The sequence below is a fragment of the Anolis carolinensis genome, chromosome 2 (genome assembly GCF_035594765.1).
Source record: "Anolis carolinensis isolate JA03-04 chromosome 2, rAnoCar3.1.pri, whole genome shotgun sequence".
Taxonomy (NCBI): Eukaryota; Metazoa; Chordata; class Lepidosauria; order Squamata; family Dactyloidae; genus Anolis; species Anolis carolinensis.
In genome coordinates this window covers 143998620-144025036 of record NC_085842.1, presented here as the reverse complement: position 1 = coordinate 144025036, position 26417 = coordinate 143998620, and the positions used below count along the sequence as shown (strand labels likewise).

Sequence of the window (26417 nt, the reverse complement as noted above, 5' to 3'; positions counted from 1 at the left end):
AAGGCACGGGGAAACCCAGAGGTTGTGTGGAAGGGCCCTTACTCAGCTCCGAGTTCCCCTCTTCTCCCTTCGCCTGGCCCCAAAATAGGCGGGAAACAGTGCAATACCGTAGCAATGCGGCTGTTTTCCTCCTCAGGACGGCGGTTACCCCCCTTCCTTTCCCTTCCCCCTGAATTCCTCCCAGCCTTTTGCCTCACCTGTATCCAGAGAGGGCACACGCACGCGCGCACTCCTTCCCTCGCGCGCTCGCTGTCTCCCTCTCACGCGCACGCGCAAAACCCTCGCAGGCAAAGAGCCGGGAGTCCCGCTTTATGCGGAGCCGCCTCCCCTTCTCCCTCCCCGCCCCCTCCCCTCTTCTCCTCCTCCTCCGCGCGCGCGCTCGGGTCGCCCCGCCCCCGCTCCCGGCGCTTTTAGCGTCCCCCCTCCTCCTCCTTCTGTCCCCTCCGACGAACTTAAAAAGAGAGAGAGAGAAATACGATCCCATTGGTTGCTTCGGAGGCCTCCCTCACCTGCCATTGGCCGCGCGGAAGCCCCGCCCCAAAGCAGGCTCATAGCAACCTTCTCAAGCTTCTCGCCGTCTCCACCTCCTCCGTCATTATGGCCAGCTGCTATTGGCTGGCTCAGCTTGCCTATCAAGAAGGACCTGCTCTCCCAATGGCGTGCGGCGCCTTATGCTTGTCCATCGCGTGTACGGAGAGACCGAAGCGAGCGATGGTCAGGGCACAGCTGGATTCCCCCCTGGGTCAAGGCGTCCAGTGTAACGTCTCTCTCTGTGTGTACAATGCGCTTCCCGTTGCATGGACTTGCATGAAGCCTTGCCTGCGAATAGCTCTTACCGAGCTGTGCTAGGCATGGCGCACCCCTCCCACTACTACCGCATTGGCCACACCCAGAGGCTCCTTCTACACCCCCCTTTTTTCTGCCCAGTCATCTGCATTGAACCCTGTACGAACTTGGTAGATGTACTGAATTCTAGGTGTTTTCTCTCTCCAATTAATACCTTGGAGAACTACATGAGATGTTTAACTGCTAGTGCAAATTATTTAATACCTATGTTCCAACCGACCCTTATTGTATTAATTATCATTAATACAAATGATGTATTTGTATTACATATATGTGTGCAGGTAAAAAGGCTTCCAAGGGAACCCATGCAGATGTGTGCCCTTAGAAAGCAGTTCAGATATCTCTGCCTCACCTCTCTGACCTCACTACACTGGTATTTTGCCATGTCACATTTTGTGACATTCTAAAGCAGGCATGGGCAAATTTTGGCCCTCCAAGTGTTTTGGACTGCAACTCCCACAATTCCTAACAACCAGCAGGCTGTTCGGAATTGTGGGAGTTGCAGTCCAAAACACCTGGAGGGCCAAAATTTGCCCATGCCTGTTCTAAAGCCTTTGACTGTGTGAATCATAATACAAGAACATTGTGGAACGTTCTTGGTGGTTTAGGGATACCAAGCCACCTTGTCTGTCTCCTGAGGAATCTGTATAACGACCAAGTAGCAACAGTAAGAACAAACCACAGAACAACAAACTAGTTCACGATTGGGAAAGGAGTATTGCAGGGCTGTATACTCTCACCCTCCCTATACAACTTGTACTCAGAACACATCATGCGACGACGTGCAGAGCTTGACGAATCCAAGGCTGGAGTTGAAATTGCTGGAAGAAACATTAACAACCTTAGGTATGAAGATGATACCACTCTGATGGCCAAAAGCAAGGAGGAGCTGAGGAGCCTTATCACCAAGGTGAAAGAAGAAAGTGCAAAAGCTGGGTTGCAGTTAAACATCAAGAAAACTAAGATGATGGCAACCAGACTCATTGATAACTGGCAAATAGAGGGAGAAAACATGGAGGCAGTGAGAGACATATTTCTAGCCACAAAGATCACTGCAGATGCAGACTGCAGCCAGGAAATCAGAAGATGTCTACTTGGGAGGAGAGCAATGATAAAATAGTGAAGAGCAGAGACATCACAGTGGCAACAAAGGTCCACATAATTAAAGCAATGGTATTCCCCGTAGTGACCTATGGATGCGAGAGCTGGACCATAAGGAAGGCTGAGTGAAGGAAGATAGACGCTTTTGAACTTTGGTGCTGGCGGAAAATCCTGAGAATGCCTTGGACCGCAAGAAGATCCAACCAGTCCATCCTTCAGGAAATAATGCACGACTGTTCACTGGAGGGAAGGATATTAGAGGAAAAGATGAAGTTCTTTAACTATATAATGAGAAGACAGGAAAGCTTGGAGAAGAGAATGATTCTGGGGAAAATGGAAGGAAAAAGGAAGAGAGGCTGACCAAGGGCAAGATGGATGGATGGTATCTTTGAAGTGACTGGCTTAACCTTGAGGGAACTAGGCAGCGACGGCCGACAGGGAGCTCTGGCGTGGACTGGTCCATGAAATCACGAAGAGTTGGAAGTGACTGAACAAATAAACTACAACAAAAAGGCTTCCAAGGGAATCCATGCAGATATGTGCCCCTAGAGAGCAGTTGCATGCCTCAGATATCTCTGCCTCACCTCTCTCAGCTCACTACACTGGTATTCTGCCATGTCACATTGGGTACTGAATGCAGTATATTCAATTATGTGTATATCATTTTTTAAGAAAAGATTCAATGGCTGGCTGTTTTGCAAGGCAGTTCTTCAGAACACATACTGATCTTCAAAGAGAAAACAAAAACAAGATGGAGTTGGCCAGAGAAGAATTGTATGTGTGGATGTCTGTTCAAAGTGGACTTGAGCCTGATTGTTGAAAGTTCATATGCCTAATCAGATCTAGCTGTCAAGAGTCTAGTCAGACGATACCCATTAGTAGGGTTATATATCCACTGGACTAAAAAAAAAGCAGTAGGCAATTTTTGATTTTGGAGGAAACTGAATTCTTTAACTAGAATCATTTCATAGAATAGTAGAGTTGGAAGAGACCCCATGGGCCATCCAGTCCAACCCCCTGCTAAGAAGCAGGAAATCGCATTCAAAGCACCCCCGACAGATGGCCATCCAGCCTCTGCTTAAAAGCCCCCAAAGAAGGCGCCTCCACCACAGCCCGGGGGAGAGAGTTCCACTGCCGAACAGCCCTCACAGTGAGGAAGTTCTTCCTGATGTTCAGGTGGAATCTCCTTTCCTGTAGTTTGAAGCCATTGTTCGGCGTCCTAGTCTGCTGGGCAGCAGAAAACAAGCTTGCTCCCTCCTCCCTGTGACTTCACATATTTGTACATGGCTATCGTGTCTCCTCTCAGCCTTCTCTTCTGCAAGCTAAACATGCCCAGCTCTTTAAGCCGCTCCTCATAGGGCTTGTTCTCCAGACCCTTAATCATTTTAGTCGCCCTCCTCTGGACGCTTTCCAGCTTGTCAACATCTCCCTTCAACTGCGGTGCCCAAAATTGGACACAGTATTCCAGGTGTGGTCTGACCAAGGCAGAATTGTCCAAATTGCTTTATTACTATATATGCATAAGCTTCCACTGGCCATGAGGAGAGGTAATAAAGAAATCTACAAAACATTCAATTCACTATTTTACTCAGCTTCCTGTTTCTTTCTGAAATAGCAGGCCATTCGGCCAATGCAGTTTGAAACAGCTGGTTTCTGCTTTAGCAAATGCAGTGGCGGCTGGATTTGGGGTGGGAATACACTGCTTTGTTTCGTTTCAGTTGGGCCTGAAAGTTTCTATTGATAAAGCCCCAAACTCTTTAAAAAGTGGGGAGAAGCAGGTCTGTAGTCTGAAAAGGAAGAGAAAAACCCAAGCTGCTTTCACCTAGAGAGCTACCAGAGTGCAATAACTCAATTTAGGTAAAGATGAAAGTTTCCCCCTGACATTAAATCTAGTTGTGTCTGATTCTGGGGGTTGGTGCTCATCTCCATTTCTAATCCAAAGAGCCAGTGTTGTCCATAGGTTGTCTCCAAGGTCATGTGGCCGGCATGACTACATGGAGAACCCCTAAATATTGTTGAAGGCTTTCATGGCTAGAATCACTGGAGTGTTGTGTTGTTTCCGGGCTGTGGCCATGTTCTAGCAGTATTTTCTCCTGACATTTTACCTGCATCTTCAGAGGATCCTCTGAACATGCCAGCCACAGATGCAGGCGAAACGTCAAGAGAAAATGCTTTTATAACACAGCTATACATCCCCAAAACTACACAACACTCCAAACCCTAAATACATTTACTGGGGATAAAGTCCCACTGAACTCAGTGGGCTTTATCTCTGAGTAAACACGCAGGTAATAAGTATGTTATCTCCTACCATCGTGCAGCTAGCTGAGATACCACAGTCAGTGGCAGAAGTACTGCTTCCTCAGCAGAGAGTGCAGTAGATTTTTCACTTGCATCTGGGGGCAAAACAGGGTCTGTTAGCAGTATTTCAGCTTGATCAAAAATCTCTGCAGGATACTAATTGCCTTCCTGCAAACACTTATGTACTCTCAAAAAGGCCCCAAACTATACCAGCTCCAGCTATATTTCATCCTCTTTAAAGCTAACTAATTAATCCAGTACATTTAAAGGTAACCAATTAATGTCTGTGGACTATAACCCACTTCTGGGAGGCCTGTACTCCCAGAAGTGAACTATAAATTCCTTAGTTTTTAAAGAGGTTTTAGATTCATTTGTTGCACCACTTCTTGCTGCACCCTTTTTTTACACTGAAACAGATTAATCTGGCTACCTCTGAGAACTGTATAGACAGTCCCCACATTACAAACAAGATAGGTTCAGGACAGTCAATAAAGAACAACATTCCAAAAACAGGAATTCCAGACATAAAACAATCAGGGCCAGCGAACATCTCCCAACAAAAGATTCCCCCAGGCAGGAGGCAACCATGCTTTGAAGTTGCAAGGCTATTCAGTGCTAATCAAGACAGCCAAATGCAGTATTCACACTTGCCTCAAACAGACAAGAGTTCTTTCTCCCACCCTGGACATTATTCCACAGATATATAAACCTCACTTGCCTAGTTTCCAACAGACCTCACAACCTTTGAAGGTGCCTGCCATAGATGGGGCGAAACGCCAGGAGAGAATGCTTCTGGTAAATGGCCATACAGCCTAAAAAACTCACAGCAACCCAATGATTCTGGCCATGAAAGCCTTCGACAACAGAGCATTGGGAAATTTATATGCAAAGCTATGTTCCCTGCTGAAGCGCTGCACTTCCTATTACAAACACTTTCCCAGTTTTAATGTCAAGGCTTTATCATTGCAGTGTGTGATATTTAGTTAGATATGGGCATTCTGAAATATATGTGGCATTCACATTGGTCTTGTATTCTTTACATTGTTCTGAAAGTGGGCATTAATTGATATTATGCCTGCCTTTCCTTAAAAGGCTAACACAAAGTGACAGGGACTGTATCTGATCCTAACAGGTACATTAGTTCAGTGAAACAGTCAACTTTTTAACCAAGCTTGCTGTTCTACCTTTCCTATTTTTGCCTCATCACCAAAAGTTTCTCATAACCTTGTATGCCCGGCAGTGGAGAGTCACACTTTCCAAATATTGTCAAAACAGTTAAAATAACCTGGTTGGAATCACTTTGGAACTAAACAGGAATGGCCTGACCTCAACATGTTGTCAGGAGCTCTGCTAAGGCTGTTGAGGGCCAGAGTTTCTTGGACTTGGCATTGCTTAGATATCACGTGAGTTTGTGCAAGTCACCTCACTTTTCTGTTCACTCAATCATTTTTTCTTCCCAGAGCATTGAATCATGAGTATTAATTCAAGATTATGTGTGTGAAGTATTGGAATGTTTTGTTGATAGCTGTGTTATTTTTTGCATTTCAAGGCTGAGGATGAAGCTTGTTCTAAAGAAAGTTTGGTAATTTTTAGCTTGAAAGAAAGGCTCTCTCTTTAAAGATGATAGAAAGACTACACACATGACTATGCTAACACTAACAGATGAAGCTTTATGAGCTGGATTGTTCCATAATCTGTAATGATCTCTCAAAATTAATTCTGTATCTTATTTTTAAATGTGAATTTTCATTGAATTTGTCCACACTTAATAAATAATGAAATGTTCTTATTTACATATGTTTATAGCTAGAGAAATTTTCTTTTAAAATCACCCAACCAAACACCATTTCAGGATTTCCTAGAAGCCATGCTAGAAAGTGTTAATTGCTATCATGATAATTTGTATTTTTCTGTATGATAATCTTTTATTGGATATCTAAGTTCTTGTATAGCATTTTATTGTGTTGTGTAAATTTTTTATTGTTACTTGTAATTACTAAAATTACCGGTTAAAAATGTGCATGGCGGGCTTTTTTATTACAGCAATTGTTAGATGTGGGGAAAGACAAGATTTAAAACCACAGGTTGTTATTGTTGTTATCACTATTTGCTTTATTTATACCCTGCCTTTCTCCCCATGTGGACTCAAGGAGGCTAATAGTCCCACACTTTAGTCATAACCTTAAAAGCGCAATACAAAAATTGAAAAATAAACATTACAGTGTGATAAAAACAGATTAAAATATACTAAATACACTTAAAATATCCTTCAAAACTCCCCTCTCCAAAATTCCCACCCACAACCTCCCCAGCAGGCTTCCCCTTATCCTTCCCCAAATGCCTGCTGGCAGAAGAAGGTCTTGAGCTGCTTGCGGAAGGCCATCAGGGATGGGATGCTCCTGATCTCTATTGGGAGGAAGTTCCACAGTCTGGGAGCTACCACCAAAAAGGCCCTCTCCCACGGTCCCACTTAATGGGCTTGAGGTTAGGGCAATTGAAGGCTGAAGTGCCAATTATGTCATTGGCTATCTTTTTATTTTGTGATGTTGTGCTTTATTGTTGTTGTATTAAAGTGTTGTAATTGGATTTGCATTTTATACTATTGTATTTTATTGTATATTCCTGAGCCTGGTCCCCATGTGAGCTGCCATGAGTCCCCTTGGGGAGATGGGGCGGAATATAAGAATAAAGTTATTATTATTATATTATTATAATCTAGAACTCACACATTTTACATAAACACTAGAAAGAACTTTTCTTGACTTATTGGGAGCAAAGCTTTTGTGGGTGGCAGCAGGCCAGCTTCTATTGGATGTATGTATTTTCTTGCCTGGATCAATCGTCTCCCTTCCAAGAAGACTTGCATTTACTATTGGCTTCTCAAAGGCCCAAGGGGGTGGCCAGTCAGGTATGATCAGGATTATGGGAGGCAAAGTCTTAAAAAACCTGAGCAAAGTTTTCACTCAGGTCCACCTTCTATGTATATAAGTAAACTCCCATCACTCTCAGACTCAGGTTACTGTTGGACTTTGTCCTTGCCCTGTCACATTTGATCTTTATAAACAGGTTTTTTACATCACATTTTACAAAATCTTATTTTGTCACAACTTTAGGTGGCTTTGACATGTAACCAGGTCCAGTTGGAGAAGACGAAGCCAGACTGCACCTTATGTCATTACTAAGAAGTCATCTTATGGGACCTTGGTGGTGAACTAAAGAGGGAGGCAGGCCCAGCTTGGGAAGGCGACAAGAGGAAGTATGCCATTGCTTCCATCAGTGTGGCATCCCAATGCTGTCATCCCAGTCACTTCCTGAGGGCACTCAGTGTTTGGATCCAGATACAAACTAGGGCCACAAAACCCTCTCATAATTAAATTATGTATGGTTTGTGTGGGTGTGTCCAATGGTTGGCTATTCATGTGTTTAAAAAAGCCAACACTGGCCACTTTTTACTGAACATGTGGCTCAAATTCTGCATTTAAATTAAATCAAATTGTACTCAGATACCATTAAAACCTCATTTTGTGAATTAAACCTGGTTCAGATTACCTTTGTCATGTGTGTCAAAAGGAAAATGTTTGAGGCATCCTCCTGAGTCTTTTAATAGAGGTGAACTTCAGTATCTGTGAGAGGCTTAGCCCTTAAAGCTTGCATAGTAGCTAAAACAGGAGTGGAAAGGTTTGCTTCTTGTTCAATACAGGGATTGCACAATAGTAGTGGGCTATGCTTCTGCAAAACTAAGGTCAGAACAACAAAAATAGCACACAGGGCAGGCAGGGAATGAGTCAGGGTAGAAGCAGCAGGGGCCAGAGCATGGAATTTCACTGGAGTTATTTGTCAGGGGCAGGGGCAGTTGCCCATTGTTGGATCCCAGCTCTCCAGATATGAACTTAAATGTCCATTCAAGGGTATTTCCTGGCTGTACAACTTGCATACAGCTTATGACATGTGGCTGTAGCATGCCAAGACTACGCTAAGTCTAGGCATATCACTGGCCATGTATTTTGATATATGTATTATATGACCAGTTCTTTGGCTATGCTGGGCTTTCTTTCCAAACTGCGGGTACTTCCAGGGAAAAGTTTAAACTATGCAACCACTCTACCTCATTTATGGAATTTTATAGGGTTTCCAGCATCATCATATTCAACAAATAATCCTGCTGTGCTTTTTCTTGTTTTTCTTTTTGGCCTTTTTAATTTTCCCCACAAAAATGGTTAAGAAAATATACAATGCCTTTGAAGCTGTAGTGTCAGGAAGTGTCTGTCTGAAAGTATCCAAGGTTGCTGAGTTTATTCATGTAACTTCATTGACTGAGATATAATCTAGGATAAATGTATGGTACATTTCTCAAAAATTCAGGAATTTCATTCATGTCTGGGTGTGGACAATTTACAGTACTAAACTTGGCCATTAGGATCTCTGCAGGTATGTAAATATGATACAATCTGTTACATTTTTGAGAATATAGCTGAGCAAGCAGACTGTTTTGATATATCGTAGCCTTCCAAAGAGGAAGTTGACACATGATCACTTGCTTAATTGCTGTCATATTGATGAACTGCAGGCAACGATAGCAGAGCCACCAACATTTTTCAGATGAAAACTGGGACATATGTGACCAAGCCACATTTGAGTGTGGTGAAAAGGGTGTGACCAAACAACTAGAGACAAGAGTTATTAGCAGGGAAGAACATACAAAACAACTACAGGCACCCCCCAAGTTACAAACTAGATAGGTTCTGTAGGTTTGTTCTTAAGCTGAATTTGTATGTAAGTTGGATTAGGTATATTTTTTACATGTAACCCTATTCAAATATATATATATATTTCTTAACTTTGGATAGCATAGGGAAGGGTTAACATCCCTGTGGTGTTTCTTTGCTGTCTGTGCCCCTGTTCAGAAGATTTCACCTCATGTTCTGTCCCTGTGATAATTAGATTTTGAAAACTTTGGCTTGTTGTGGAAACAAGGATTGGTGCTAAAGCTTCAGTGGAGACCTCTTTTCCATGTGATAACTCTTTCAAGAGTGAATTTCCCTTCCAAGGGTTAGATTTCTTTCACTCTCTATTATCTCACTCTCGTTTGTAACTATTAGTTATTTGTAAGTTGGGGATTGCCTGCATTTTAAGGAGAAATATTTAATCAGATTTAGATATTGAATTTAGGAAGGTCAAGAATCCTCCCCCTATTTCCTCTGAGTACAAACTATTTGTAGGCAAAATGGGAGGAGGAGAGATAAACTGGGGCATTTTAATGCAGCTGACAAAGTGGACTAGCAGAGGATTAACAAATGCTGTACCTGCTGAATTATGAAAGCTTGGCAGCAGAGAGAAGTGGAATCTAGAGTGCAAGGAGGTAGCATGGAAAGATGGATCTGAAGGGGGAAATCATGTGGGAAGACAGAGGACAGACCTCCGCTATCCTCCACTTTCCTCCTCTGCCTCTCACTTTACTCCTACCCATCTGATGAAGTCCTTAGAAGATATACATTAAGGCTTCACTTAGCATTCATACAATATGCTCAGCAGGTTATAATCATGTTTAGGGACTACACAAAGCTTGAATTCACTTAAAGCAAATAATTACAGCGTTCTACTCTGTCATTACATATCAAAACATACATGTGTAGCATGCATGTAAAATTATAAATTAAACAGTTTCTAGTTTCATTTGTTGACAGAATTAGATACGGTACCTTTAAGTTTTATATTTTATAACAGCTAATTCTCAACAGAGTAGTATAAGTGGAGATAGCTGTCACATAGTTCAAAAGAATCTACAGATAATCAAATGGGTCTATAACCTAAAGTACTAAACTTATTTACTTTAACCCTAACTACCTGTTAAAAGCAGTGTGGAAAAATCATGTTTGCAACATTGATAGTTCTTGAATTGTAGTCTGAGTATTATCCATGTGGTGTGATAAGACAAGCACATAACATCTGGGCTAGATAGGGGAGCAACCTACAATAGTTATTTTCATTCAGGCCTTTGAGTTCTGTTAGATGTTTTAAAAGGTGCTTTTAGGATGTTTTTAAGATATTTTTTAAGATGTTTTAAGATGTTTTTAAATTGTTGATTTTAGCCGGTTCTTGTAAGCCGCCCCGAGCCCTAGGGGAGTGGCGGCATATAAGTTTGAAAAATAAATAAATAAATAAATAAAATACAGGCAGCTTTAAAATGGAGTGCATTAGTGAAATTAATAACTTGCTTGTTAAGTAGCCACAATACTATGAACACAGATTTGAGTGGAAAAGAATGTTTTCAGCAGAATGGCATTCCCCAAAGGTTCTAACAGGAAAACAGCGTAACAAAATATTTTGATCTTATAAATAGCTTTTTTAAATGAAATGACTTGGATGTATAAACGAATTCAAAGACTAACTACAATGATGTCATTGAAAATTATTGCAAATTAAAATATGGGTATTTTATTTTGAACTTCCAAATAGAAAAAAGTCCTGCTTCTGCTAAAAATAGGATGAGAAGGACCTTATTCTATTAATGGCAGACTTAGGAGAATTCCTAGATATTTTATTTAGTTCAATGAGATATCTCTTCTTTGCCTCAATAACCTCATTTTATGGCATTTTATAATCAAATAACTACTCAGATAAAAGGAAGCACATCTGATTTTGCTATACAAGTCAGGGAATTAAAAATCATATTAATCTAGAAGTATCTGAGATTTCTCAGGATGCTTAGGCAAGTGTTTGCACTATGTCACCCATGTCATCAAATCTGTCATGCTTGTGAAGTCATATAAATGCTGCATCAAAAGAATGACAGACCATACCTCAAATATTGCCACTTATTCTATTCTAGGATAAACACTTATGGCATGTCAATCTGTGACTTGTACTTGCGATGGAGTTTTCCTTTGATCACAGGTGAATCCGTAGTGTAAAAGGCTAAGAACTAGCTAGTTTGAGTCTGAGTGCTTGCTTATAGAAAGTTGGCATTTATAGTGTAGTCATGGATATGTTTACTGAGAAGACAATTCTACTTAGTTTGATCAGGCTTGTTGTTATGTGCCTTCAAGTCACTTCCATGTTTACTGGGAAGACAATAATAATGATATATATATAATAATAAATCTTTATATACTGCCCTTTCTCCTCAGCCGACTCAGGGCAGTTTCCAACATGATAAAAACAATACAATACAATACAATACAATACAATACAATACAATACAATACAATACAATACACATAAAACAATTTAAAATAATACAAATGGTAAATATAAATATACAACATATGATCCAAAGAATGAAATATAAAACTAGTAACACAACTCCCTTTATGGGCCAGTTATGATGACCCAGAGTTCAACATTGGATTGGTCAACTATAAAGTGCTATTCAATACTTGTGTAACAGGAGGGCTTGGGGGCAGGAAGAGGATAAAGTGCTGAGCTGGGGTCAAAAGGGAGGGCCGGGGATTAATCCTGCTCAAATTTCTGCAGAAACCACCAAGTTTTCATTTCCTTGCAGAAGGAAGACAGTGAGGGACTTTATCTGATCTGTCTGGGAAGGGTGTTCCAGAGCCGGGGAGCCACCACCGAGAAGGCCCTCTCCCTCGTCCCCACCAACCATGCTTGTGATGGTGGCGGGAGTGAGAGGAGGGCCTCCCCGGCACATTTTAATGCCACGCTGGTTCGTAGGGGGAGATGTGGAGATAGATAGGGCCTGAGCCATGTAGGGTTAATTCTACTTAGTTTCATCATGCTTGTTGTTGTGTGCCCTCAAGTTATTTCCAACCTATGGTGACCCTAGGAGGAACTTATTGCAGGGTTTTCTTGGTAAGATTTGTTCAGAGGAGGTTTGCCATTGCCTTCATCTGAGGTCATATAGGAGTTTTCAGGGTTGAGCTGGGATTTGAATCCTGGTCTTAATCCAAACCTCAAACCACTACATCATTCAGTTTTACTTCCTATTAAATGAGCTAAGGGCTGCAGCTTTGGACAGAGTAGTACTTTGTTTAAGTAGAGAAAATATGGAGGCATATTCTATTCATTCTCCTTGATCGCTTATTAGTTTTGAATGCACATTACCTAACTACATTGCTCTGGGCACTCAGGATTGGATTCAGAGTGATATATTATTTCTTCTTATACATACAGGGTTGGTTTTAGAAAGTGACATTGTGGATTTCTGCTTAACTCCATGGCATCTGAACCTTTGAGTCCTGTAGATTCCATTTTAATCCCTATGATCTAGTTCTTTTAACATGTTCAAGGCCACTAAGTAAGAGATCAGGGATCAAAAACTGAGATTCCTTGGCATTCTATCCATACCCAGTTTTACCTCTCTGTTTCATGGAAATCAAAGGGTGAGGTCATCATGGAGATGCTGAACCATTTTTCTGGACTTTATAATAGATTGAATGAGTGAAAAAAATGAACCAGAGTCCTGAAAAAACAGACAATGAGTGGTTCTTACTGTTCTACGAAGTTAGCATGCCTGGAAGTTGACATGCCTGGATGGTATTTTGCTTTTCATTATTACATTAGCCCAGATATATTACATTGATTTAATTATTTTTAACTCACTGAGTAATACTTGCTTACACATCAATTATATTGTGAAATGTTTATTTTATTATTTCAGTATTGTATTTGTAATTGAATTTTATGCCTTCTACCCTGAAATCCATTTTTGGATGAGGTTTTTAATACTAATGATAAATAGTTCTTGTTTTTATTTTATTTTATTTTCTCACCAAGTCCCTCTCAGGCATTTGGCAAAGATGTATAGGAGCATGGGGAAGGGATAGTAATAGATTTACATACAATCCATCTTAAATAGTGAAAAATTTCCAAGTGTGTTATAGCAGACGGCTGGAGGTAAGCCAGCTTATCCAAAGGAAAGTTATCTTTAGACGTCATCACAAAGGGCACTTTTCAAAGGCATGCGCCAGCTCCGCTATACTTCACCCACAGAGCCCTCTGGCTCCCATCAAACAATGCTGGTGGGGCACTGTGGGTGAAGTAGAGTGGAGCCAGTGCATGCCACTGCTGCAGTAACACAGGAAGCTTCCTGTGTTGCTATAGAATCAATGGGGAGAAGCCTCTTACTCCACATGTGCTCTACGCTTCCTCCCATGGGATCAAACTCAGCTGAGCTGTGCAATGAAGGGAGTGAACACCCCTACAACACTCAATGTTCTCGGTGGGTGTGTGACAAGGTTGTTTAAAACTGTGTGCCACAACTGATCTGTGGCCCCTTTTACACTGCCATATCACATCCAGATTATTTGCTTTGAAATGGATTATATTGATGCCAGAAATTTGAGGTTTTCCAAAGCTCCCCGGAAACTGAGGGATGCCTGGCAAGCTTCGCTAACCACACATATTTCAGAATGGAATTCAGGAATCTCATCAGGTTGAAGGCAAAAGACAAAGGCGTTTATTCAATCTGCACAGAAGGGACATTTGTACAACAACAGGTACTCAAATGGTACAAGTGCAAAGCGTAATCATAAAGCAGGCACTTTTGTATACAAAAGTTTTCATGCATTAACATTGCTATGTTTTGAACCTCCCTCTCTGTGTTTATTGAGACACAGATCTTTAGCATACACATGAGGAAGACTGGCCAGGATGGCCCAGCAGAATCCCTTCAGGGCCAGCCTGCCTGCCTCGGTGTTGGGATCCCAATTTGGGACCTCCATGGTGGGAACAACAGCCTCTGCCCTAGCATCCCCCTTGGGGTCTCCCTTCAGAGCCTCTTGCTGGGTGGCAAGAAGGAGTTTTGTCTTTTCCTCACTGGGCGGGAAAGTCCCTAGCAAGGTAATCACGTCTCCCCAGCTGGGCCAATGGGTGACGAATATGGTCTGGACCAGATCCATCACACCTATGGGAGTCTCAGCAGAGAGGCCAACCTGCTGCTTCCAATTAAGCAGATTGGAGGTGGTGAAAGGGACATGGAGGTATGTGACATTTTCTCTCTGGCCTAGGACCTCCCAGAGAGGGGCCTGGATGGCCCGGGTGGCCTGGGGATCCCTGGGCTTCCTAAGAGACCTAGTGGTTATGCTAGGCTCAAATAACACTTCCTCCTCCCCAGACTCTGGGGCTGAGCCCAGTACTAGAGCCTTGGAAGGGCAGGCCTTGGCCCTTCATCCTTGGGAAACTAACTTTCTGGGGATGGAACTATGTCTCCTTTTACTTAGGGGTGAGGGTGGTTGTATTCAATAACAATATGGCAATGTAGAAGGAGCCTCAGTGTTTTCACTGAAAGTGTTGAGGTATTACCCAACCCTTTGCTGGCAAGTAAACCTTTGATCTTCATTGATTTTCCCCCCAATTGACATGTGAGCTGACAGCAGCCATTTAATTCAGTTTCATTATTGATTGGATCACATCAGTTTAATTAGCAAGCTAATATTTAGCTCCGGGCTGTTCATTGGCTGTAAAATGGTTTGGAACAATGGTGGTGACTGCGGAAGGAGAGCTTCCAGGCCAATTTTTATTTTACCAACTCAGGATTGTTGACTCATGACTGACATCTTCCAAAATTTAGTCCTGAGCCATTTCCTCCTTATGCTGAGTTATTAGAGGCTTGGCTATAAAACAATAATTCTTAGGTTAGATAAGAACCTTCTGTTTGTAGAAGTCTTAATGGTTCAGTTAATACTATGCATAAACTGAGAGTGGGGTGAGTTGATGTCTATATATATATATATATATATATATATATATATATATATATATATATATGTTTGATGTGTATTAACACTATTTTGCTTCAGAAAAGGTATGTGAATTCATTGACTTCATCAATATAACTTTCAGTACAATCATTTAATGACTTTATCACAGTAATGTTCAGTCTAATACTTTACAATTCATTATTTTGGGGAAGAACTAAGATTCAGTAGTTAAGAGCCTAAACATCTTGATGGCTCTATTAAAACAGGCTTCTCTATAGAATGGAGTAAGTTCATTCCTGAGGATATAAATTTTCTTGTCATTGCTCTGCTATTTTACTTACCCTTACTATCCTAGTTAGAGCACTCACCTGAGTTTCCTCAGACACTGAAAAAAAGATGTTCACAAGCTGGTTAAATAAACTAATAAAATGATTGCTATCCTAAGCAGTTGTGATATTTTCCTTTGCTGCCCGTTGCTGGAATCCAGGGGAAGTCTTGGAGTCAAAGTAGGCCAATGGTGTTATTCTCTGGGTTCTTGAACATCTTGCTCAAGTGTGTAACCCAACCAGGACAAGTGAGGTGACCAGACGTGGGAATAAAACAGCACCAGAGTTGGTCTTGCTATTCCTAAGGTACAGTAGAGTCTCACTTATCCAACATAAACGGGCCGGCAGAATGTTGGATAAGCAAATATGTTGGATAATAAGGAGAGATTAAGGAGAAGCCTATTAAACATCAAATTAGGTTTTGATTTTACAAATTAAGCACCAAAACATCATGTTATACAACAAATTTGACAGAAAAAGTAGTTCAATACACAGTAATGCTATGTAGTAATTACTGTATTTACGAATTTAGCACCAAAATATCACGATGTAGTGAAAACATTGACTACAAAAATGTGTTGGATAATCCAGAATGTTGGATAAGCGAGTGCTGGATAATTGAGACTCTACTGTAATTGCAGTTTTCAAGCATAATTGCTATCCTTGTGGTCTTTGTAATGAAGAATGTGGCTATTGATCTCTATTAGAAGAAACGAGTGGCATTTTTTAATATCCACATATATGTCAAGAATTTTATTTTTCCAGCTCTGTTATTTTTAATTTAAATTCTCTGTCAGGGTCCCAAAGGGGCTGCTTGCCATCCCTAGCTGAATGTATATGGGATCTGCAATGAATTACTGCTGAATCCTCGCCAACCTCTTTCTGGTAACATTTAAGACAACGCTTGGCTGTGGCCCAAACCTTGACTGCTAGAAATGCACATCTAAGCTCTAACAGCAAGATACATCTGAGACTGAAACATGTTTAGAGATATAGCAGCAGAGAGCAATGTCTGTTCTGGTAGACAAGTAATCCTACAACAGAAAAGAGACTTGTGCTGGGAACACCTTGCCAAAGGCCTCACCTGAGTCAATAAAGAAGCAGTAGCTGGCTTATCCTCTTCTAGTAGTGGACCGTGAAATACACTGGAACGCATCACCTGTAATCATTGACTTTTCCTCAAACAAAACTTTTCTTTCAAAGAGTTATCTTAGAATTTTCTCCTTAACATCTGGGAGGGGGGAAAACTAAAAGAAGATCATGTTTGGGAATGAATTACACTAAAAAGTAATGCAACCAATGACAGCTTGGGGTAACCATTTCTCTCTAATTACCCTTTCAAAAACAGAAATACCTGGCAGCTAATGTACCAGTTACCAGTTGCTTCTTATTTTATTCCAGAACATCACAACTCTTTGGTTTTCTTGTTTGTTTCAAATATTATGGTCTAAAAGGTCTATTTTAAATCAACCACTAGAACTGATGTTCCTTTGCAGAATGGAAATTTAAATGTGAAAACAAGTCTGGACAGTAAGCAGAAAGAAAGAGTTCTGAGACTAGTTTACACTGAGCTGCTTTGGGTTACAGAGTATCTGAAATCTGAAAAGCAGCAGAACAGGAAAAGGGTTAGGCTAGAACCTATCTTTTATGTTGGTTCCAACCTCCAGTGTGCAGGGATTATTTTATGTAAGAGAACATATGTATGTGGTGTGGTCTGAATTTAGAGCATTCTGCGGTCATACATGATGTGAACTCACAGGCATGAAAATAAGAGGAAGTCTGTATGTAAGTCTTGTCATTGTATGCCACTGAATCCGCACTCAGTTATGGAAACCCATTGGGGGACCTTAGGGTTTTCTTTCATGTCAGGAGTGACTTGAAACTCCAACATGGAAAAAAAGCCAAAAGTCCCCCAGTGGGTTTACCTGAGTGCAGATTCAAACTCTGGTCACCAGAGTCACCATCCAGTGCTCGAACCACTATAACATGCTGGCTCCCAGCCTGGGCACAAGGCAGTGGACTCTCTCTATAACACGAGTATATCATATGATACATATTTCCTTACTTTCTTTTTACACAATAGATATCTTGTAGAGACCTATTTTACTGGAACATGGAAGGTGAGAATAACTCATAAGCTCTAAGGCAGGCATAGGCAACCTAAGGCTCGGGGGTTGGATGCGGCTCCCAGGGTGCTTACCTCAAGCCCTCCTCATTTACCCTGTTCTTTTGGCATAAGGACACGGTGGCCTGCAGCAGCTGAGAGACCTCTGGAGCACTCTCGGCCACTGTGTATCTTGCCCTATTCCCGGCATTAGGATGGTGCAAGTGGCCCCATCCTTAAGCCAGGAGGACAACTCAAGGAAGGCACGTGGCAGCTGAGAGCCCTCTGGAGAACTCTCATACACCGCCTGTCTCACCTTCCTCCTGGCATTATGTCAAGAGGACATCCGTGTTATCAAACAAATTTAGGGTTCATCCCTGGAGCAGGGACGAACCGATGCCCTCTGACCGCAAGATTCGATCCTGGCCAGTGGGGGCACTGCGAATTAAAACCCTATTTCCCACAATAATCTCACCCAAATCTTGAAGAGAGAGAACCGAGTTGTCTTTATTTCGAGTCAGCTGACGTGGATGTCAAAACGCAATCATTCGCAGTGATGACATGTCACATAATACAGTGCAGCAATTTTTATAAGCAAAAAGACAGGCAGAGCAATTCAAATCTCCCTCCCCGCCTTTCCCCGCCCAGTTCCACTCTGATTGGCTCTTTGACTGGGTGGCTCGAAATCCCCCCAATCAGATGGCTTCCTACAGTCTACCAATCAGGGACAAGGGGCGGGCTTAGCAGCGATTAATGGACAGCCAAGCAGATTATGAAAAGGATGGATGAGTCAATATGTCCAATCTACATATGTGTCTGACACGCTGATCTGGTTTATTGACAAAGGGAGAGCTGTTTTCTGAATAATTGTGTGGATGAAGGGTGAGCCATTTTTCCTTCTGATGGCCTGCTCCGAACTCAGAAGGAGGAACAGCCCGAATAATTGTCCATGCAAGAGTAGGTGATAATCTCCTCTGGGCAGGGTACTCCAGCCCATCGGAGGGGGGGGGGCTGTCTGCACATAGCTGAGTCAAACCTCAGTCACTCTATTTTTCATATATGAGGCATTTTGGGAAGGGAGACATATAGGAATACATTCATAGAATCGGAAATCATATTGCCCACTCCCAGCCACCCAAAGGTCTAGAGTTCATAAAGTTTCATACGAAAGTCCAGAATCCAAAGGAAAAGATTGTGAAACATGTGGTTTAAAACTGGCTTTTTCCCTTTGCTAACTCCTTTGTCTGGGTAAACAAAAGGGAGTGTTTTTGTCACTGGTTAAGGAAAGGATTAAGGAAGTTGTTATCTCTTGCCTAAGGCTAAAAGGTCAAACACCTTTTTGTGCAGAGATTTTTAGTAAACCACAGTAAACTCCAGTAAAAGATCTCAATCACCTTCTGCTATAAATATATGAAATATAGGACATAAAGTCTTGATTTTTTAACTATCCTTCACAAATTCCTGGGGGGGGGGGGTTGATCACATCCGGAGGACTGGGGGAGGAGGATTGGTGCAGTGTCCCACCTTCCTCCCGGCATAAGGATGGGGCAAGCAGCTCCATCCTTATGCTGTGAGGACAACTTGAGGATGATCCAGGCCCCCTGCCCCCTTCTGGCCCCGCCCTCTTCTGGGCTCTACCCCTCACGGGCCCACCCTACCCAGCATGTGAACGGCCCCATCCCTCCTGGCCCGGCCTTCCCAACTGGGCCCACAATGTGGCCCCAAGGCAAAAAAGTTTTTCCATGTTGCTCTAAGGTGATGTTTTTATGTCCCAAACTCTGCTGCATCTCCAGGGATATAGGGCTGCTCATGCTCGCCATTCGTGTTTTCCACCTGTACAATCCAATTCTTGGTTTGGCAGGAATGCACTTAGCAGATGCATAGTCCTGAGAATATCATGCTTTTCAGAGTTATGGGCATAACTATATTCATAAAGTGGGAGTCCCAGGGAAGGAAGGCATATCTCAAGTTCTGTCCCCAGCATAGGTTGAGCCCAGCCATCTAGACAACTCTCAGCACCCTAGTACTTGTGAGGAATTCTGGGAGTTGCAATCAAACATCTAGGATCACACTTGGCTAATGTAGCTATTCTAACCTCTGGCTGATGTACGCTGGAACTCAATTGACAGACCTAGTATTTTAGATTTGAACATGCCCATCTGTATTTTATAAGTGTTTTTTATGAATGTCTGATGTAATTTAATAACTTTTTAATTGATTTACAATGTATTGTACAATTTATATATGTGTTTTATTGTAAGCCGCCCTGAGTCCCCTATTGGGTGAGAAGGGAAGGATATAAATATTGTAATAAATAAAATAATAATAAATAACTAGTCCCAAACAAAGTTGCTTCAAACCACTTCTGAATCAAGTGATTATATATACTGTAAATGTGGATTTATCATTCAGAGGTCGATCCAATGGATCTGCTCTGCTTGGGAACAGCAGCTGGACTGAGACCTCCCAGAAAATCTTTGTTTATAGCATGTTTATCCCACTCCTTACCCAGAAGGGCTCTTGAAGTACTCTAAATACAAAGCAGCCTTTAAAGAGACAGCCCCAATCCACAGTTTGCTATTAAAACACCACAGAAGGGAAATGGGTTTGGGAAGGGAAGAGAGAATTGTGAGAGGAGTCCCCTTTCTTGTCATCCTTCTACTTTCAAACATCCTTAAACCAACTTCAATTTCAGCCCCAGATAGGACTTTTTGCTGGTTTTCTCCCTTGCTAGTCAGCAGTAGGGACTTACCTCTGAGCCTAGCTGGAGAGAGTCAGAGCGGCTGCTATGTGAATAAATATTTGCCATTTCACATCCCTGTTCAAGGTCAGCAGCCATCAAGCACTCCTGTCACTGTGCAATTACGCCAAATTCCAGTCTGATTAACTGCTGTGTTCCTCTGTCTTGGAAAGAGCCAGAAAATTAACCCTTCAGATGCCAGCTAAATAAAAATTACAGGCCTGAAGTATATCAGTATGTCAGTATGTAAAGGGAGTTAATACCCTGGGCAATCATATGAACCTGAGCCCAGCCATTAGTGATAGAAGGAAAATGCTGAACCAGGTAGAGTATAATATTTTTGGAGCTTTTTACATTAAACAGTTACAGCACTGTGATTCCACTTCAACTGTTATGACAACATCCTATGGAATTATAGAATTTGTGGTTTGGTCAAAAGCACCAGAATCCTTACTTTACTAAGGATTTTAAAGGCCACACCTTAAAAGAACAATGCCAGGATTATATAAGATGTTGCCATGGATGTTACGGTGCAATCATAGCATCATAATTGCAGAATGTGAAAAGAAGGACTGCCTCAAACATCTGCCTCAATGCCTTGTAGGACAGAGTTTATAAGAGCTACCTCCTCCCTTTTTCTAATGAAAAGTACAGTGGACCCTTGGTGTCAGCTGTGGTTTGGTTCCAGGACACCTCCCCCCATACCTAAATCCATAAACACCCAAATCCCAATATCTGCAATGGTGTTTTTTAATATATAAAATGGCAAAATCAAACTATCTTTTTGGATTTTATTAAGGAAGGGGAATATGTTCAAGCTGTGGATGGCTGAATTTGTGGATACAGAATCCATGGATACAGTGGGATGGCTGTACTTCACTAGGAAATCTGAAGTAGCAGAATTTAAGTATCCTAGAGTACTTCATTTGGTCAATTGAATACTTCAGATTAGTCCAGTTTCTACTCTCAAGAGCAGTCAGCATGAGGTTGTCCAGATGTTGCAAGTCCCAACAACTTCAATCAGCAATGGTCAAGCATCATGGTACAGTAATTGCAGTCTAACATTATTTGGCATGCCATTTCATTCATGCTCTGGTCATTTGGGGTGTGATTATGATAATGTGTTGTATTTGAGGTTGGTCTCAAAAATAAACTGTAAGTTTTTGGTGAAACATGTGGCTGTCAAGATGCTGATATGAAGAGTTGTTAGGGATAACACAACATGAATGCTGCATTGGTTGTCTATCTGTTTCCAGGCTGAATTTAAGGTGCTATAAAGCCCGAAATGATATGAAACCCAGACCTCTGAAGGAATGTCCATCCCTGTGCCAAACTTCCTTGGAGCAAGGACCTTCTTGACATAGGTATATACTGATGTGGCAGATGGTATTCTATACTGTGGTGCTCTTCCTCGCTTTCTAGAGGTGTGCTTGGTACCAGTTTTGTTAACATTTTGGCATCAAGTTAGGACTCAGCTGTTCATTAATGCACTGTGAGTAGCCTCTGTATAACAGAATCTACTGTTGATATTTTCTTCTTTGTGTCAATTGTTTTTTTGTTTGTAGCTGATGTTTCTTGTGGTCTATTATTGTTAAATTTCTTCACCACTGTTGTTATCTTCTCTAGGATTACTTGAAAGGCAGAATATAAATAGAACAAATAAACATATATTTGGCGTTTCCTAGTTTCCAAGGGCCTAGCCAATAAATACATTTTCCCCAGTGCAAATGCTAGCTGCCACCCCATTGCTTTCTTTAGCACAACTGTTCAGTATCACATTGCCATGCCAGTCAGTTTGGGAACTGATGGCCAAAGAGAGGAATTTGTCCTGTCTACAGGGCTGCCTCGCCAGATACACTCACCATAATCTTTACACACAAGACTGAGACAGACAGTCCTGGTGTATGTCTGTCTGTATGACATGTGCAGCTAGAAATGGGTCTGTTGAATATTTATTGTCAAGTTGGCTTAAACTTATGCTGACCTTATGAATGAGACTTCCAAGACACATTGTTATTAGCCATCTTACTTAAGTCCTGCAAACGTAGAGCCATGGATTCTTTTTTTGAGCCAATCCACCTGTGTTGTGGTTTTCTCCTTTTTGTACTGTATTCAACTTTTCTATTGCACTTCAGCTTTACTGCTAGCACTACTGTTTTTCTAATGAGCCATATCGTCTCATGATATATCCACAGTATAAAAGGCTCAGTTTAATCATTTTGGCTTCCAGTGACCATTCAGACTTGATTTACTCTCTGATCCATTCATTTGTTTGGGGGTGGGGTTTTTTGGCAGTTCATAGCATCTGTAGAAGCCCTCTAACAACACATTTCAAATGAATTGATTCTCTTCTTGTCAATTTTCTTCACAATCAGGTTTTGTAACCACATATAGGAATCAGAAGTGATATGGCAAGGATGTACATATAGGCACATGGAAAATACTTAAGGCAAGGGTTGTGTTTTACTACAACCCTCCCCAAAAGAAAGCATATGAACTTTGCATCTGTAGAACATAGCATCTGTAGGCTCTTCTCCAGCCCCACTTGTTCTTCAGATCTGTTGCACAATCATACATTGGTTTAGATTAAGCTGCGCAAAGACCATAGTAAGCTAATCTTTCAAATCTGCACATTGTTATCTGTACTTTGCCTGCGGCACCATGTCCTGTGCCGTAAATTCCTGTATTTCCTAAAGATCTGCTGAAATATCATTTTCAGAGAAGAAACTTGTACAAAAAAGAAATTGCAGTATTTTTTTTTACTACAGTGCTACACAAAGAAGGCTCTAACAGACTACCCCATTTGTCTTTGGCGTAATTCCCGTGCAAATTCTTTTCTTTTTATTGTTTATATATCCTTTGTCTTAAGTAGAATAGTAAACAATATCTCATTTTGTACCGTTAAGTAATCTTTGTCTTATGGTAAAACATGAATGAAAGACCTGAAGATCCTGTTTTTAATAACCCTGCTTAGGTCTGTAGTTGTCTTTATAGAGTAAATCTATCTGTAATGTGGTCTTCTCTTCTTACTGTCTAAAACTTTTAAAACTGTCAGTGAAGGGAAGATGAAGCCTTTGGCCACTGAAAACATTATTCAGGGGGTGAGGATAATGCTAAATATGGCCTGGTATGCAAATTTCTTTTCTGTTAAATATATCCTAGAATGATCGATGTGAAACCATGATGACTGCTTTCCCAAAGAAGCCCCATAAGGGTAATTTCCCCCTCCTCTGAGCCCAGTAGAATGGGCAGCAGTGTCATGAATATATTTCCATATTCCCTTCTATGAGTCACTTATGTTGATCAGATATGGAGAGGCCGAAGGAAGAAGACAGTCATTTTAAAATGATGAATGTGCTATAGTTGCATATTGAAAGGTATATGTAGACATGCTGAGAAAATAGAGCCATTTGACATCCATCTTAGCCCCAGGACATAACTCCACAGTCACTGAAGTACCTATTCTCCCAGCACAAATTTCATATAAAGAAGGCTTGGTTTTATGATCAGATTCAATATTTTACGCACTTTGGTTAGAATCATATTAGTTACTCTAGACTAGAGTAATTAAGATATTTGGTATGAGACTGTGTGGCATAATGATTTGAGTGCTGAATCAGGACTTTGGGAGACCGCTGCTCTGCTATGGAAACCTTAGGTAACCTTAAGGAAGTCATATTCTTTCAGTTTTAGAGGAAGGCAATTGCAAATCTTTTTTAAAATAATGTTTTTATTAAGTGTTTCTGTACATAGAAAGAGTGAGAACAATGGTGGGTATAGGAAAGATAGAATGAGAAAAAAAAGGAGAAAGGGAAAAAAGAAGAAGAAGAAAAAATTTAGGAGAGGCAAAAAAAAAAGAAGAAGAAAAAAGAAGAAGAAAAATATATTTTAAAAAAGTATTTGCCTTCCAATTCATTCCTTTCAGGCATGTTTCATATCCATCTTATATAGTTCCCGCCTTCTGTCTTTTATGTTTATAAGTATCATTATCTTACTGACTTCTTATATTGATTCTATAATTAATGGTGTTCCTTCTCTAGGAAGTCCTTGACTCTTGACCAGTCTGTTACTTTATGTCCTAATTTAATTTTTTCTGTCAATTGCAAATCTTGATAAGAAAACCCCTGCAAGTCAGAATCAGCTTGAAAGTACATATAAAGTTATTAAAGTGTTTAATTTCCCTGAATCATCTTTACTAATTACTCATGAATATTGAAGCAGTGCAGAATCCTGAACCTGTTTTAGTATTAATTATTCCAAAGGATGCTTCTCTCCTGATTTTTGCCACAATCTCCTGAAACCTTGGGAAATAAACACATTCTGTGGAAAGTGTGAAAACATATTTTAAGAGGGTTGTGTTATGTTGTACCTTGCAGGTTAAGGATGGTTCTCCTGGTTCAGTGTTCTTGGCAGGAGTGGAACCCTATAGGTGTTGCTGGAGTGCCACTCACATCATCATTTATCATTGACTATACTGGACATGGTCAATGGATGTTGTAATCCAAAACCATCTAGGTCACACAAAATCCCAAATCTTGGATTGTGGCAGTACTGGAAGCAATTTCCCTTTGGATCTGTGCTGACTGAAATAAACTAACCAGGACCAAGGAGGGATTTCTAAGTCTTGCACTGTTGCTGATGTCCCTCTTGCTCTCTTTCTTCTTTTGTGATCCAGTTTGTCCCTTTTGTGTTATGAAGGGCCTCAGCTCTGCTTCTGTTGCAGAGAACACACAGGGATGGGGAAATATTGTTCCTTTTGTTCTCGCCAGGTCAGCCAGAGACTTCAGCTCTGATTGTGTCCAGATGTGCATTCTTTCCTCTGAATATTGTGGCAAGTCAAAATAGGGTTTCTTAAGAGGTACCTATAATACGTGGAATAAATGCATGCAAAGGAGACAGGGTATTTGTCAAATAAGTTTCCTGTTATGCAGGATCACTTACTGTGAGCTCAGCCAGAGAAATCAAGGGATTTAAGGGACTGCAGTTCAGGTGCCAGAATTTTTCTAGGGCTTCCAAGATCCAAGCCTTCTGTGTATCACAACCAGAGGCTAAAATGGAGAGTAATCACTACATACATCCCTTTTGCTGCTCTCCTTCAATATTTGTCCTCCAGATTGCACCACCACTTTATGACCCTGTCCTCTGTGGTTTTTACTCCTACTTCCTTTCTCACCTCGAGTTTTAATTTAGTGTTCATGTGGCCCGCCCTTGGTTTTATTGTTCTTTTGATCTTGTTTAATGTAGTGTATATTTTCTTTTATTGTGTTGTTTAATGTGCTATGATTTGTTGTTCTATTATATTTTGTTATATTGTATTGTTCTGGGCATGGCCCCATGTAAGCCGCCCCGAGTCCCCGTTGGGGAGATGGTGGCGGGGTATAAATAAAGATTATTATTATTATTATTATTATTATTATTATTATTATTATTATTACAGTGCCGTAACTCCTTCTGCTCACCCCCTCCCGTTTTTTATAACTGAGTATACATTCACTCTCCTGCCAACCTAGCAGTTCGAAAACATGCCAATGTGAGTAGATCAATAGGTACTGCTCCGGCGGGAAATTAACGACGCTCCATGCAGTCATGCCGGCCACATGACCTTGGAGATGTCTATGGACAACGCCAGCTCTTCGGCTTAGAAATGGAGATGAGCACCAACCCCCAGAGTCGGTCACGGCTGGACTTAACGTCAGGGGAAACCTTTACCTTTACCTATACACTCACTACAGATTGTACTGTAGAAAACATGTTCAGTAACCAAGCATTTCCATTTCACGACACAACAACACTTTACAGTGTGTGACAATATCACAATAAGAAGTATAGGACTATTTGGCATAGTGTTTGACTTCAGAAGACATAAGAACAATAGATGGTGCTTTCTAATTAAATTCAGTTCAACAAATTACTCTGCCTTGGAATGTGGAATCTGACAGTGGTTCCAAACAACATCATCTTCCATTTGAAACATCCCTGTGTTTGCTTACATGTTAGGGCAAGAATGATGGGCTAACCCTACAACATTTCTTGATTGCTAGTGATAGAAGGAAATTGTTTGGAGAAGTCATTTGTGTGTAGCCCGTGAGTGATATATTGAGGGCTGAGAGGATGAATATTGCTGTATTTTGCTGTTGTTTTTAGCAGGCTGCAACTATTACCATCAGAGCCATGCGACAAGGCAGAGGCTAAATGACCTAGTAAGAATCATATATTTCTGAACCACTGCAGTGTCTTGTCTCTTGGCCAGAATACATAGGAAGCACATTGTGTGCATTTCAGATCTAAACAGAGAATTGTATTGTTCACCTTTGATGACCTGCTTCATGGCTGTGTTTCAA

General features: G+C 41.2%; 1 protein-coding gene and 1 long non-coding RNA gene across 9 annotated transcripts in view; one reads left to right on the top strand and one right to left on the bottom strand.

The window, feature by feature from the left end:
• myh10 (myosin heavy chain 10) overlaps positions 1–347 on the bottom strand; it is a 113031-nt gene extending 112684 nt beyond the window's left edge. For all 8 annotated transcript variants that reach the window (XM_062970719.1, XM_062970717.1, XM_062970718.1 and 5 more), the window contains exon 1: positions 198–347. The gene's annotated coding sequence lies outside the window, so the exon portion shown is untranslated. The remainder of the gene's footprint in view (positions 1–197) is intronic.
• Positions 348–596: 249 nt separating this feature from the next.
• Positions 597–7782, top strand: LOC134296280 (uncharacterized). The gene is made up of 2 exons (XR_010002937.1): positions 597–772; positions 7362–7782. It is a non-coding gene; the product is annotated as an uncharacterized LOC134296280 (long non-coding RNA).
• The last annotated feature ends 18635 nt before the right edge of the window (positions 7783–26417 follow it).